This window comes from Hemitrygon akajei, chromosome 2 (genome assembly GCF_048418815.1).
Source record: "Hemitrygon akajei chromosome 2, sHemAka1.3, whole genome shotgun sequence".
Taxonomy (NCBI): Eukaryota; Metazoa; Chordata; class Chondrichthyes; order Myliobatiformes; family Dasyatidae; genus Hemitrygon; species Hemitrygon akajei.
This window is the reverse complement of record NC_133125.1, coordinates 46,671,941-46,688,401: the sequence shown is the minus strand read 5'-3', so window position 1 is coordinate 46,688,401 and position 16,461 is coordinate 46,671,941.

Genomic DNA, 16,461 nt, shown 5'->3' with positions numbered 1-16,461 from the left:
ACTATCTCAAGTAGAAAATACAACACTTGAGTATTTGAGTAGATCCAAAGACATATTTGGACACATTTGGGAAAGGTAATCTATTTTCCATTCATTTTTTATAAAGACCTTTAAAAGAATAAAATTATGTAAATGCTAATGAAAAAAATGTGCAAATGGGGCTCTTCAGCTGTGGTTGGCAGCTTATCTCGGAGAAGGAAAATTTTGATCTCAAACCTCTGCTGGAAATCTGGAGATTGGGATCCTAAGACAGTCCCACATTGAGTTCAACGCCAACTGCCAACTCCTGCGACGCCACTGCTGCCAAACTATCAGTCTCTGCCATTCCTTTGGATTCATCGGCTGCATGGAGAGAGGAAGCTTGCTGAATGATCAACAGCTGGTTGTCAATAACGTACTACCCTGGCTTATATATTGTCTTGCATATCACATAGACAGCTGGGTAACATCAATAGTCAACCTTGACCAGTGGAGGGCCTCTCAATGAAAGATAGAAAGAAAATTGCTCATTGCCTCTATGTAATAACATTTACTGTATATAAATGAAACCATGTTATTGGACTACATCATGAAATCACATATTCTATTTTTCATCTAAGATTGTGCTACATTAGGCTGGGCAATTCATTTGCTGAGTTACTGATTTGTATTATCTTACATGCATTTTGTTGTAAATTAGACACTAGCTTTAGAAGAGAACCTATTCCTTTCAATCCAATTCTCTTTGCAATGGCTCAACACAATTTTCACATTGTCATAATTGTGATTGTAAATGTTTATTTATGCAACAATCCCTATGAAAGTGCTTTTAATCTGCTCTGTAGATTTCATTAGGTTTGTGGCTACTAAAATACAGAAACATTCAGTCCAGCCAAGGACCCTTTGAGTTTGATTGTACATAACCCATCCCACAGGATCGCTACAACTGCAGTTAACTTACACTACTGCTCAATTCTGTCCATGGAGGTCTCATTCAGTAGCCACCCCAAGGGGTGGAATAGTTGATGAAGTAGCAATTAGCCCTTAGGAACTCTCTTGTCCAAAAGCTGAGTCTTCAAATAGCTTTTAAAGCAGTGAGTACATTTTTTTGATTGACAAGAGGTTTAACACTGGTAGACACAATTAAGATAAGCAGGATGTTCAGGACAAGGTATTGTAATAACTTGATATAATTTGGCAGAAGCATTAATGCAGGAGAAGATGAGCCTTCAGCAGTTCTAGAAAATTCTCAATATCCAAGGTTTATTGAGTTGCTGAGTGGTACAAATCAAACACAGATTGAGGATCACACTTTCGGATAGAGCAGCATTACAATGTTTTTTTTCAATTTATTTACTTATTGCTACCGTATGCTACACAACAAGAGTTCAAAAATACAGTGGCTGTGAATTTACTAAAATCCCCCAATGCAGTGTAATGAGAGCACAATAGGGCAGACTATAAACAGTCATAGTAGAACTGAAAGTCTTAGAGACAATCTAGAAGAGGGAAGACAGAGAAGGTAATTTCATGGCATCAAAAGGGACAGCAGGAAAGAGAAAGGATCCAGTATTTTCTGAAAGACTAAGTGGAAATCAGGAAGCAAGAAAGAATGAATGTAGAGGGATGTAGATGAGAGCTTCAATGATCAGTCAAGGTAGTATTCTTATGACTGAGTTTACAATATCACATGATGTAACAATGTATATTTATATTTACTGTAGTTGCTGAGAAGAATTCTTTGTAGCGTTGGGTTTATATGGATAGTTTTGTGCTAACAGGTGACACCAGAGAGACTGTGTTTAAGTGTATACAGTACAAACTATTTAGCATTAAAAATAAACAATTACTTTGAACTGCAGAACAGAATGAAAGAGCACATTACTCCACTGGTATTGTCAGAGGTGCTAAGGACAGCTTTTAATGAAGAGTTTGTAGACAAGAGTAGCAAAGAGTGAAGTTATGATTGGTTTATTAACCCATTTAAGAATTTTATTCCATCTACCATCAGAAATCTGACAATTTAGGTCATCCTCCCAAGCTTTTTTTATTTTATCTAAAAAGTCTTGTGTAGAATCAATCAACAAGTTATAGATACCGGTAATAGAACCATTAACAAAAGGTTTGAAATTTAAAAGATCGTCCAGTAAATTTTTATCAGGACCTATAGGAAAAGTAGTTAATTGGAAACGTAAGAAATCCCTAATTTGAAGGTATCTGTAAAAATGTGTTTTTGGGAGTGCAAATTTAGTTGACAATTGATCAAATGAAGCAAGAGATCCTGAGATAAACAGGTCCCAAAAACACTTAATACCTAGTTCATCCCAATCCTTAAAGACTTTGTCAGTCATGGAAGGGATAAAAAAATAATTAAGGAGAATGGGAGAATGGGAGTAACACTAAAGCATCTGAAGATACTACAAATAGAGCAGTAGAAGACCATGAATAGATAAACCAATAGTTTATCTATACAGAGTTCCGCATCATATTCAGGGTATTTCATCTTCAGATCAACATGTAATTACATTTGTTACATTGTTGGCAAGAAGGGCTATTTTATTAAAATGGAAAGATAGCTCTTCCCCTACATTAATTGAATGGTTTTCTCAAATAATGTTATGTCTCAGCTTGGAAAAAATTAGTAGAACTTTTGAACCTCGATTTGATTTTGAGAGAAGATGGGGTTCTTTTGCCAAATATTACCATCTAATTTGAATTATTCTATATGGTATCTTTCCAATTTTATTATTTTTTTTTAAAAAATGTGAACTGGCAGTTGATGAATTTTTTTTCTATTTATCTAGATGATGGTTAAACGTATTGCTTCTGGGGGTTGATTCCTAATGGGGTTTTTTTGGTAGTTAATGGTGTTTTTTTTTCTCAGTTAGATGGGGTTCTTTTTTTTTCCTTTTTTCTATATAAAAATTTCTTTCTTTCATTTTTATATATTATAATTAGTTTTCTTTCTCTCCCAAAAAAAATTTTTAAAAAACAAATCTTTTTTTTTGTCCAGACAATCTTACATCCATTTATTCTTTGCTTTTTTTGATCTGCGGCAGTGTTTGACTGTCCGTGCACACCATTGATAGACATCACACTGAAGGTTCAGTAGGACTCCTGTCTGCATGCGCACTATGTAGCTGGAACTCCTGCCAGCACCTCACACTTCCTTTATCTTTGTTGTATTTACACCTACAGCCACACAATCTCACTACAACATGCTTTTGTCAAAGCATTGTTTGGACCATTCCATGTCCTCTAAAGCGGACTTTCACCTGCTATAAATCCCCATTGCGCTCGTACTCTAATAACGTGTGACAGAGAAACCAAACTCCCTTTCTCCAAATCATTTATTCATCCTTCAGACCTGTGCATTGCTAGAAATGCCAGGGTTTTTCCCATCCATATTTGTCCTTGGTAAGGTGCTATGAGCCACTTTCAAGAGTTGGGAAAAACTAGCTACCCATTGCCCTAATGCAGTGACAGACTTCCAGCTGGCCTTAATGTGAATTTATAATTAGAATCATAGAGTCACATAGCATAGAAACAGATTCTTCAGCCTAATTGGTACATGTTAACCAAGATCCTCATCTAAACTAATCCCATTTGCCTGCTTTTGGCCCATATCCATCTAAAACTTTAATATTCATGTACCTGTTCAAGTTCCTTTTAAATGTTGTTAATGTACCTCCTTCAATGACTTCCTCTGGCAGCTTATTCAATAAATGAACCACCCTCTGAGTGAAAAGGTTGCCACTCATTCCTATTAAATCTCTCTCTTCTCACCTACATCTTCTAGCTATTGGTTCCCAGCCTTGGAAAAAGACTGTATGCGTATCTACACCTCTCATAATCTTACACATTTCATTGAGACCACAGCTCACCCTTCTATGTTCCAACCCACACATTCACTCTCCGTTATGCAGTCATTCAAGTCTTGGCAATATCCTTGTAATTCTTCTCTGCACTCTTTCCAGCTTAATAGCATCTTTCCTACAGGAGGGTGAACTGAACATAATATTTCCAAATGCATTCTCAGCATTGTTTTGTAAAACTACATTCCATTTCCTTTAGTCGTTACTCTGAAAGACTTTTTCACCACTTTGTTTATCTACGATGCTACTTTCAGGGAACCTAAGTTCCTCTGACCTACAACACTCCCTGGTTCCCTACCGTTGATTGTGAATGTCCTACTCTTATTTGTCTTCACAAACTGCAGATCTCACACCCAAATTAAACTCCATTTGTCATTCCTCACCCCACTTACCCAGCTGGTCAAGGTTCCTCCTGAAATCCTGATAACCATCTTCACCGCTTACGACTCCATCAATTTTAACACTATCTGCAAATTTACTAACCCGTGCCTTTATCATTCTCACCCAAATCATTGATATAGATGACAAATAATAACAGGCCTAGTACAGACCCATGGCAAACACCACTAGTCACAAGCCTTATTGTTTGTGAGAATAATTTTTGTACAATTTTAGACCAGGCAAATTTTGAAGTAAGAGGTTGCTATTCCATCCAGTTTCATTTTCTGCTGGAAACAGATGTAATTCAGAACAAAATCTTGCCCATGTTGCCAAGCCCACCTGCATCACCTCTCACACACGACATTCAAAAGACTTACGCTGAGTGGTTACTCATAAAGAAGGATGCTACATGGTCATAATTCAAATATTCTTGTTTGAAAAAGAACTTCAGGATGTATATTATATACATTTCCCTGACACTAAATGCTCGTATTGAACCCATTGAACATGGGTGAATGATAGCAAAAGTCTTTATAAAATGATGAAGTTCACAGGTCTACAGTAAATTAAACTGAAATGATAGATCAAGAGTCTTACAATAGCTTTATAATAAATAAATAACACGTGTGGGTATTGCAGTCTATTATATGATACACAGATTGTGCAAAATGCCAAAGCAGCTTTAGTTATTTAATACTGACCTACATTAAATGTAATATTTTTGTAGCTTATTGCAATATTCATGGCTGCAATTCTTTTTGTTTCCAAAAATATAAATTCTGGTTGCCTGATCTTTCAGTTGTACAGTCACAGCCTCAGCTGCTGTTTATGAGCACTGCAGATCAAAGCTATCTCTTCAAACCACATTTAATCTCCATCCATCTGTTCATTTATCCTCAGAAGGCTGTTAAAGTTCCAGCTGAATTTTATGGCAGTACAGTAATAAGCAATGTGTGAGAGAATGGATTTTCTGACAGGACCCAGGCAGCTTCCCAACATTTCATTTGCTCTCTAGGCAGCACTGCTTAAAGACTGAAGAGCTTCAGTATTTATTCTGCAGATGGATTATTGGCTATCCCAATAGGCAGTTTAGATTAATAGATCTAGCAATGGAAAATCATCAGGTTGACAACTTTGCAAACCATTCGAATTGCATCTCAGTCTGCAGATAAATTAAAAAATTGAAATAGATTTGGGATTATTGTACTTTCCACTCTCAGATATCATAGGCAAGTCAGCAGAGTCTGACAGCAAGATCAATCTGCATTGCCCATCTGTTGATCTTCCTCACTGGGGCAACTCTGGTTTTGCCCAACAAGAAATTTAGTGCTGAATAAAGCAAATAAAAAGCAATAGTGGACACACCTTCCCAGAAGTAATGGATGTCCCAACCAAGGCAGATTACTTTAGCTAAATCAGTGCAATTATCTGCATGAAACAGCGATTATCAGTAAATCATTAATACAAATTGGTGTTGATAATACTAAATATGTTGCTGCATATCTTGTTCATATGCAAATACTGTTTCAATGATAGCAGTGATTAACAATACAACTGGGATGGCTCCCAAGTTTATTAAAGGTATTGCACTGTTACAGCTGTTGAAATCTGATCACTGCAATAATACTTGTTTTTTTTAATTATCTGTTGTTCCAGGATTAACAATAGCAACTAACATGGGACAGATGGTGCAAGGCTGAAAATGTCAAAAAAAAAGTTAGAAACTCAATTCATTTGCTGACTTTACACTTGGACAGAGCTGGACAAATATAGATGACTGGAAATACATTTTTAAAAAGCTACAGATGCTGGAAATCTGAAACAAAAGCTGGAAATGCTAGAAACATTTGGGTCACTTAGGTTCTTGTGAAAGAGAAGCAAAGTTAATATTTCAGATCCGTGACCCTTTCTCAGAGCATACAATTTACTCTTTCCCTATCACTTATTTCTTCTTTATCTTTGCATGGACGTGAAACCTCTCTAACCTGAAGCACAGAGTTATAAGCATTGATTAGTTTACTCCAAGAAGGTGGATAATAATATATGGAACTTGGGTATAAACTTAACTCCCAGAAGCAGATAATATTGGGTCAGGTAAGATTATTTTTTAAACTTTGGACCCAACCGCAACCTGCCTCAAGTACTCCTACTTCATGTTTTGGGGGAAGAGGACTAATTCATTATCAGGAAATAGGGGAATTTATTATAGTTCTAATGGATGCAGTGCACCTCCTGTACATCTGGAATTTTCCTGTTTTCATACATTTGACTTATCCTCTTGTTTCCAGTGATAGTATCACTGATCACTCGCCCAACTTTTATGTTTTCAATCCCACCCTTAGGTGTCATCTATGACCTGCGACCTTGATTTTTGTACCTGTGAGATTTCTCCCCAATCTCTCATGAGCATCCATCATCCCCAACAAACTCCCTCTGCTTCTCCACAAGCTCACTCTCTCTCTGCTGGTAGCCACGGAATCTACGAAACAAAATGAAGAAATTCTACCAGTGAATGTTCCACGGTGCCTGGAAAGCCCAAACTTTCAGCAAATACTGAACAGATACTTGTCAGAATCTACAGGATAATTTAATCTGGAAGTTCATTTTTGGGCAGGAACATGGTGGGAATAGAAGAAAAATGAAGAACAGAATTTATCATTTCATTGCGATGAAGCTGGACCACAGCCACTTCAGTCTTCTGGCTCCCACTTGGAGCCTTCTCAGGCATCAACCAAAAGTGCCAGAACATATAAGTTGAAGGCTATGACATGACCATGATTCCTGATGTAAACTTAAAGGGATAGCTTACTGAAAATTACTGAAGGTGGGTGGAGCATTAGTGATGCCCTTCCTTGGGTACATCTGCTGCTCTTCAAGATACCTGCTCTGCACTGGCTCTGAGACAATTTTCAGCCTTTCTAATTGCTTAAGGGCATCCATGTGGGTGTTTGAAAATATGTAACATTGTACAGTTTTGGTTCTTTAATAATATATTTACATTATTTTCTTCTGGAGCTTTTATTGATTGCTTTGTGGTAACTCAGCTTCTAAGTTATTTTTTGATGAATGTAAGTTCAGATGTAGAATCAAGTTTATCATCGTTGATATTAAATTTGTTGTTTTGTGGCAACAGTACCATCTAAAGACATAAAAAATCTAGAAATTACAAAAATAAGTTAGTAATGCAAGAAATAGTAACTATGAGGTAATGTTCATGGATTCTTTGGCTGTTCAGAAATCTGATGGCAGAGGGGAAGAAGCTAGTCCAAATCATCGTAAGGCTCCTTTATCTCCTCCCTGATTATGCTAATGAGAAGGGGGAATCTTCCCGAATGATGCACGCCATCTTCTTGAGGCATGCCTTCTTTGAAGACGCCTTTAATGGCGGGAAGGGTTGTGGCCCTGATGGAGCTGGCTGACTCCTTAAACCTCTGGAGGCTCTTATACTGTTGACTGGAGGCTCTATTCTAGATGTAATACAGCTAGGCAGAGTGCCCTCCAACATAGATCTATAGAACTTGAAAGAGTCTTTGGTGACATGCCAAATCTTCACAAGTTCCTAACAAAGCAGAGCGGCTGGCATACCTATTTCATGATTGTATCAATGTGTTAGGATAGATCTTCCGTGATGTTGACACCCAAGAACATGAAGCTTCTCACCCTTTCCAACATTGACCCCTCAATGAGACTCCTCATCTCTGTTCTGAAGGGATGTCCTTCTATTCTGAATCTATCTGAACTCTCCCAATATTGGACACATCCTCTGCATGTCCACTCTGTCTAGGCTTTTCACTACCCTGTCTACCTGTGACTCCACTTTCAATGAACTATGTACACCATCACTCTCTACTTTCAACCATAAAGCTAATTGTTTATCCAGCTGGTCAGCTCTCCCTGGATTTCACGTGATGCAAATCTCATAACTGAAGTCTCTGACAAACTTCTGCAGATGAAAGCACTCAGACTGTGTATATTGTGGTCTGGTATGAGCACAAGTGATTACAGAGAGTGATGGACAGCCTTTTCCAAGGGTACAGCTTTCACCATTATTGGGGACATCTACAAGAGGCAATGTCTCAGGTAGGCAGCATCTATCATCAGGGATCCTTACCATTTGGGCCATGCCCTCTTCTTGATACTGCTATCAGGCAGAAAGTACAGGAGCTTGAAGACTCACACCTCAATGTTCAACAACAGTTTCTTCCCCACTGCAGGCCCTTGTACGAAGCTTATGATAGGAATAAACCAGAACATTTCTTCACTCTGATTGCCATCATCACTATTAAAGGAAATATAATTGCTGATCCTGATTGATACCCAAAACTAAGCTCCCTTACTATTTACTACTGTGGTCAACTTGAAGATGTTCAGTGTGTCTCCACAGGTACCCTGGAAGGATCTGGTAGCAAAATGATTTTAGGGACCGTGGCCTGGTTTGATTGTCTAAAACCTACAAAAATTTTGCTTTGCAATGTGTTTAATAAATTGTGTCACTATCTTATTAAAAATACCATTTTGACTTGAATGACATTAATCTTTTTGATTGATTTTGGAGCTGCATTCATCTAGGCAGCTGTAGTTATTTCATTACTCGTGATTTGTTGATAATAAGAATTTGGGAGTAAGGAGAGAATTATTTCATACAGAATACACGGCCACAGTGGTGTTTATGCTGCTTTTTCTTCTGGATTCCGGACAATGGTTAACCTTAGGATGTTGGGATTCGGGGAAGTAATTAGATTCCTATTTATTAAAGATGGTCAAGTCTGAGCAGACGCGCAATGTGGTCATCTGCAAACATCCCCACTTCTGAGATTAAATGGAGTGGAGGCAATTGATAGAGCAATGTCTTTCCCCATATTTGGACAAATACCATAATGAGGTCTGTGGTCAAGCAATCCTGGATGAAACTAAACAAAGCATCTACTCTTTCAATATCCATCACTGTGTGGCTAGGCACAGCTCAAACATCATCTATACATTTGCTGATGATACAACCATTGTTGGCAGAACTTCAGATGGTGATGAAAGGGCGTGCAGGAGCGAGATATACCAGTTAATTGAGAGGAGTCGCAGCAACAACCTTGCCCTCAAAGTCAGTAAGACCGAAGAGCTGATTGTGGACTTCAGAGAGACTAGGACAAGGGACAAGGGAACCAATCCTCATAGAGGGATGAGAAGTGGAAAGAGTGAGCAATTTCAAGTTCCTGGGTGTCAATATCTCTGAGGAACTAACCTGAACTCAACATGTTGATGAGGCGATAAAGAAGATAAGACAGCAGCTATATTTCATTAGGAATTTGAGGAGTTTTGGTTTGTCAACTAAAACACTCAAAAACTTTGACAAATGTACCATGGAGAGCCTTCTGACTGGCTGCATCACCAGCTGGTGTGGGATGGCTACTGTACGAGATTGAAATAAGATGCAGAAATTTGTAAAATTAGTCAGCACAATCCTGAGTACCTGCCTCTGTAATACACAAGACTTCTTCAAGGAGCAGTTCCTTAGGAAGGCAGAGTCCATCATTAAGGATCTCCACCACCCAGGACATGCCCTCTTCACGCTGTTACTGTTTGGAAGGAGGGACAGAAGCCTGAAGGCACACACACAGTAATTCAGGAGCAGCTTAGTCCCGTCTGCCATCTGATTTCTAAATGGACATTGAACCCAGGAAACACTACCTCAATATTTTTTTTATTTCTGTTATTTTGAACTACTTAACTATTCAATTGTAGTCATGCGCAATGCGCTACTAAAGAAACACATGGAGGCAGAGAGAGCTGAACTCAAAATACCTTTACTGATTCAAAATCACGTGCTTAAATTTCCCCTCCCATGGGCCCCTGCGACCCACGGGGTGGACGTGACGTTAGACGGTCCCCAGAAGGTCCGGCCCGAGCGGGTAGTTCCAAACACGCTACCGCATGTCTGCCCGCGGCCCTCTATGGTGATTCGAGTCCCGCGTGTGCAGGCCGCCACACCACACCCCCCAAAAACATCCATCGGGGGAGTGGAGCCCCCAGTCTGTGTGGCTTGCCTGGGTGGCCGGCCTCGCTGGTGCGGTGCGGGTACCCTCACTGGTTGCTCAATGTCCAAATGCGCCGGTTTGAGACGGTCCACTGTAAAAGTCTCTTCCCGGCCACCCACCTCCACGACATACGTGGTTCCGCTGTGCTGGATCACCTTGAAGGGTCCCTCGTACGGCCGCTGTAGAGGTGTCCTGTGCATGCCCATGTGAATAAAAACATACTCACAGTCTCGGAGGTCTTTAGGGGTGAAGGATGGCGTGGGACCATGCCTGGAGGTTGGGACCGGTGCCAGGGTCCCTACCTTGTCCCGCAGCCTCGTTAGCAGCGCTGCTGGAGTTTCTTCCGAACCTCAGGCCTCTGGTACGAACTCGCCTGGGACTGTCAGGGGGGTTCCGTAGACCAATTCTGCCGAGGAAGTGCCCAGGTCCTCCTTGGGGGCTGTGCTGATGCCCAGTAGGACCCAGGGAAACTCATCTGTCCAGCTGGGGCCCCTGAGGTGCGCCATCAGGGCCGACTTGAGATGCCGGTGGAATCGCTCTACCAAACCATTGGACTGGGGATGGTACGCTGTGGTGTGATGCAGCTGGGTGCCCAGGAGCTGCGCCAGTGTTGTCCACAAACCAGACGTGAACTGCGCCCCTCTGTCGGAGGTGATGTCCGTTGGGAGGCCGAACCTGATGATCCAGTTTACAATGAGTGCCCTGGCACAGGACTCAGTGAACGTGTCTGTGAGTGGTACGGCTTCCGGCCATCTGGTGAACCTGTCTACCATGGTAAAGATATACCTGGTGCCCCGGGAGACTGGCAGGGGGCCGACGATGTCCATGTGGATGTGTTGGAACCTCCTGTGTGTTGGCTGGAACTGCTGGAGGGGAGCCTTCACGTGTCACTGGACTTTGGCGGTCTGGCAGTGTATGCAGGTCCTGGACCAGTGTCCCACCTGTTTGTAAAACAGTGCCAGACGAATGTGTCCGCTACCAGCTTGATGGACGCCCGGATGGACGGGTGGGCCAGGTCGTGCAGCGTGTCAAACACCGGGCGCCTCCATGCCGCTGGAACCACGGGTCGGGGTTTGCCGGTAGACACGTCACACAGGAGTCGATCCGCTGCCTGACCGATGGAGACGTTCTCCAACTGGAGCCCTGAAACGGCGGTGCGGTGTCCGACCGTTGTGCTTCCGCCAGTGCTGCATAGTCTATTCCTGTGGATAATATGCATAGAAACATAGAAAATAGGTGCAGGAGTAGGCCATTCGGCCCTTTGAGCCTACACCGCCGTTCAGTATGAACATGGCTGATCATCCAACTCAGAACCCTGTACCTGCTTTCTCTCCATACCCCCTGATCCCTTTAGTCACAAGGGCCATATCTAACTTCCTCTTAAATATAGCCAATGAACCGGCCTCAACTGTTTCCTGTGGTAGAGAATTCCACAGATTCACCACTCTCTGTGTGAAGAAGTTTTTCCTCATCTCGGTCCTAAAAGGCTTCCCCTTTATCCTTAAACTGTGACCCCTCGTTCTGGACTTCCCCAACATCAGAAACAATCTTCCTGCATCTAGCCTGTCCAATCCCTTTAGAATTTTATACGTTTCAATAAGATCCCCCCTCAATCTTCTAAATTCCAGTGAGTATAAGCCTAGTCGATCCAGTCTTTCTTCATATGAAAGTCCTGCCATCCCAGGAATCAATCTGGTGAACCTTCTCTGTACTCCCTCTATGGCAAGAATGTCTTTCCGCAGATTAGGGGACCAAAACTGCACACAATACTCTAGGTGCGGTCTCACAAAGGCCTTGTACAACTGCAGTAGAACCTCCCTGCTCCTGTACTCAAATCCTTTTGCTATGAATGCCAACATACCATTTGCCTTTTTCACCACCTGCTGTACCTGCATGCCCACCTTCAATGACTGGTGTACAATGACACCCAGGTCTCGTTGCATCTCCCTTTTTCCTAATCGGCCACCATTCAGATAATAATCTGTTTTTCTGTTCTTGCAACCAAAGTGGATAACCTCACATTTATCCACATTAAATTGCATCTGCCATGAATTTGCCCACTCACCTAACCTATCCAAGTCACCCTGCATCCTCTGAGCATCTGCCTCACAGCTTACACCGCCACCCAGCTTCGTGTCATCCGCAAACTTGGAGATGCTGCATTTAATTCCCTCGTCTAAATCATTAATATATATTGTAAACAACTGGGGTCCCAGCACTGAGCCTTGCGGTACCCCACTAGTCACTGCCTGCCATTCTGAAAAGGTCCCATTTACTCCCATTCTTTGCTTCCTGTCTGCCAACCAATTCTCTATCCATATCAATACCATACCCCCAATACCGTGCGCTTTAAGTTTCCACACTAATCTCCTGTGTGGGACCTTGTCAAAAGCCTTTTGAAAATCTAAATATACCACGTCCACTGGCTCTCCCCTATCCACTCTACAAGTTACATCTTCAAAAAATTCTATAAGATTCGTCAAACATGATTTTCCTTTCACAAATCCATGCTGACTTTGTCCCACTGGCTCTCCCCTATCCACTCTACAAGTTACATCTTCAAAAAATTCTATAAGATTCGTCAAACATGATTTTCCTTTCACAAATCCATGCTGACTTTGTGTGATTATTTCACCTCTTTCCAAATGTGCTGTTATCACATCTTTGATAACCGACTCTAGCATTTTCCCCACCACCGATGTCAGACTAACTGGTCTATAATTCCCCGGTTTTTCTCTCCCTCCTTTTTTAAAAAGTGGGGTTACATTAGCCACCCTCCAATCCTCAGGAACTAATCCAGAATCTAAGGAGTTTTGAAAAATTATCACTAATGCATCCACTATTTCTTGGGCTACTTCCTTAAGCACTCTGGGATGCAGACCATCTGGTCCTGGGGATTTATCTGCCTTTAATCCCTTCAATTTACCTAACACCACTTCCCTACTAACATGTATTTCCCTCAGTTCCTCCATCTCACTAGACCCTCGGTCCCTTACTATTTCCGGAAGATTATTTATGTCCTCCTTGGTGAAGACAGAACCAAAGTAGTTATTCAATTGGTCTGCCATGTCCTTGTTCCCTATGATCAATTCACCTGTTTCTGACTGTAAAGGACCTACATTTGTCTTGACCAATCTTTTTCTTTTCATATATCTATAAAAGCTTTTACAGTCAGTTTTTATGTTCCCTGCCAGCTTTCTCTCATAATCTTTTTTTCCTTTTCCTAATTAAGCCCTTTGTCCTCCTCTGCTGGAATCTGAATTTCTCCCAGTCCTCAGGTGTACTGCTTTTTCTGGCTAATTTATATGTTTCTTCTTTGGACATGATACTATCCCTAATTTCCCTTGTCAGCCACGGGTGCACTACCTTCCCTGGTTTATTCTTTTGCCAAACTGGGATGAACAATTGTTGTAGTTCATCCATGCGATCTTTAAATGCTTGCCATTGCATATCCACCGTCAACCCTTTAAGTATCATTTGCCAGTCTATCTTAGCTAATTCACGTCTCATACCTTCAAAGTTACCCTTCTTTAAGTTCAGAACCTTTGTCTCTGAATTAACTATGTCACTCTCCATCTTAATGAAGAATTCCACCATATTATGGTCACTCTTACCCAAGGGGCCTCACATGACAAGATTGCTAACTAACCCTTCCTCATTGCTCAATACCCAATCTAGAATGGCCTGCTCTCTAGTTGGTTCCTCGACATGTTGGTTCAGAAAACCATCCCGCATACATTCCAAGAAATCCTCTTCCTCAGCACCCTTACCAATTTGGTTCACCCAATCTATATGTAGATTGAAGTCACCCATTATAACTACTATTCCTTTATTGCACGCATTTCTCATTTCCTGTTTAATGCCACCCCAACCTCACTACTACTGTTAGGTGGCCTGTACACAACTCCCACCAGCATTTTCTGCCCCTTAGTGTTATGCAGCTCTACCCATATCGATTCCACATCTTCCAGGCTAATGTCTTTCCTTTTTATTGCGATAATCTCCTCTCTAACCAGCAATGCTACCCCACCTCCTTTTCTTTCCTGTCTATCCCTCCTGAATATTGAATATCCCTGGATGTTGAGCTCCCATCCTTGGTCACCCTGGAGCCATGTCTCTGTGATCCCAACTATATCATATTCATTAATAACTATCTGCACATTCAATTCATCCACCTTGTTACGAATGCTCCTTGCATTGACACACAAAGCCTTCAGACTTGTTTTTACAACACTCTTAGCCCTTACACAATTATGTTGAAAAGTGGCTCTTTTTGCTTTTTGCCCTGGATTTGCCTCTCTGTCACTTTTACTTTTCACCTTACTACTTTTTGCTTCTACCCTCATTTTACACCCCTCTGTCTCTCTACACTTGTTCCCATCCCCCTGCCACATTAGTTTAAATCCTCCTGAACAGCAGTAGCAAACGCTCCCCCTGGGACATTGGTTCCAGTCCAGCCCAGGTGCAGACCGTCCTGTTTATACCGGTCCCACCTCCCCCAGAACTGGTTCCAATGCCCCAGAAATTTGAGTCCCTCCCCCTTGCACCATTTTTCAAGCCACGTATTCATCTGAAATATCCTCCTATTTCTACTCTGACTAGCACGTGGCACTGGTAGTAATCCAGAGATTATTACCTTTGTGGTCCTACTTTTTAATTTATCTCCTAACTCCCTAAATTCACCTTGTAGGACCTCATCCTGTTTTTTTATCTATATCGTTGGTACCTATGTGCACCACGACCACTGGCTGTTCACCCTCCCACTCCAGATTGTCCTGCAGCCACTCAGAGACATCCTTGACCCTTGCACCAGGGAGGCAACATACCATCCAGGAGTCTCGTTTGCGGCTGCAGAAGTGCCTATCTATTCCCCTTGCAATCGAATCCCCTATCACTATAGCTCTCCCACTCCTTTTCCTTCCCTCCTGTGCCGCAGAGCCACCCATGGTGCCATGAACTCGGCTGCTGCTGCCTTCCCCTGATGAGACATCTCCCCCAACAGTATCCAAAACAGTATATCTGTTTAGGAGGGAGATGACCTCAGGGGACTCCTGCACTACCTGCCTACTGCTACGCTGTCTAGTGGCCACCCCTTCCCTTTCTGCCTGTGTAGCCTTTACCTGCGGTGTGGCCAACTCACTGAACGTGCTATTCACGACTTTCTCAGCATCGCGGATGCTCCAGTATGAATCCAATCGCAGCTCCAGACGCTCAATGCGGTCTGCCAGAAGCTGCAGTTGGATACACTTCCTGCACACATAGTCGTCAGGGACACTGGAAGTATCCCTGACTTCCCACATGCTGCAGGATGAACAACCCACGGGGCCGATCTCAGCTGCCATGATCTACCCAATACGTTGCCTCAACTTTTGAAACTTCCTCCTTTTAAAGGAACTAACCCGGCCTTACCTCACTTGGAGTGAAGCTCATCCTCAGCCTCTGCTCGCCGAAGCCTCTCAAGACAAAGCCTTCCTACTCTGTCCCCCTCTACTCCATCGCCCGCTACAACGTCGCCCGCTCCGTCTAACTGTTCTCTTTAAATACTCCCGCAGCCTCGTGGTCCGACTTACACGCGCTTGCGCAGTCGTGCCCCTGTTAAACTGCCTACTGAGTGGAGGCAGGGGCGAGACAGTGTGTCGGCGACGACGTTGTTCTTCCCTGCAAAGTGGCGGACGCCCGTGGTGAATTCTGAAATAAAGGACAGGTGCCTCTGCTGCCGAGCCGACCATGGGTCCGATACCTTGGCCTGTGTGAAGGTGAGGGGCTTGTGGTCCGTATACACAGTGAACTCCCTTCCCTCGAGGAAGTACCGGAAATGCTGGACAGCCAGGTAGAGCACTAGCAACTCTCTGTCGAAAGCGCTGTACTTCACTGCTGTGTCCGAAGCGTTGACTGTGAGTGCTGTGGGTACATCGACTCTCGGGTGCACTAGGAGGGCTGCCTTTGCCAGCGTCTCCTTGGTCTGCTCGAACGCCTCCGTGGACTCCGCGTCCCATGCCACTGCTTTGGCCTTGCCGGCCATCAGGTGGAACAAGGGTCTCATGATGTGGGCCGCCGACGGCATGAACCGATGATAAAAGTTGACCATCCCTACGAACTCCTGCAGGCCCTTGACCGTGCTGGGCTTGGGGAACAGGCGGATGGCCTGGACCTTGTCCGGTAGGGGAACTGCGCCATGTTGGTTGACTCTGTGGCCC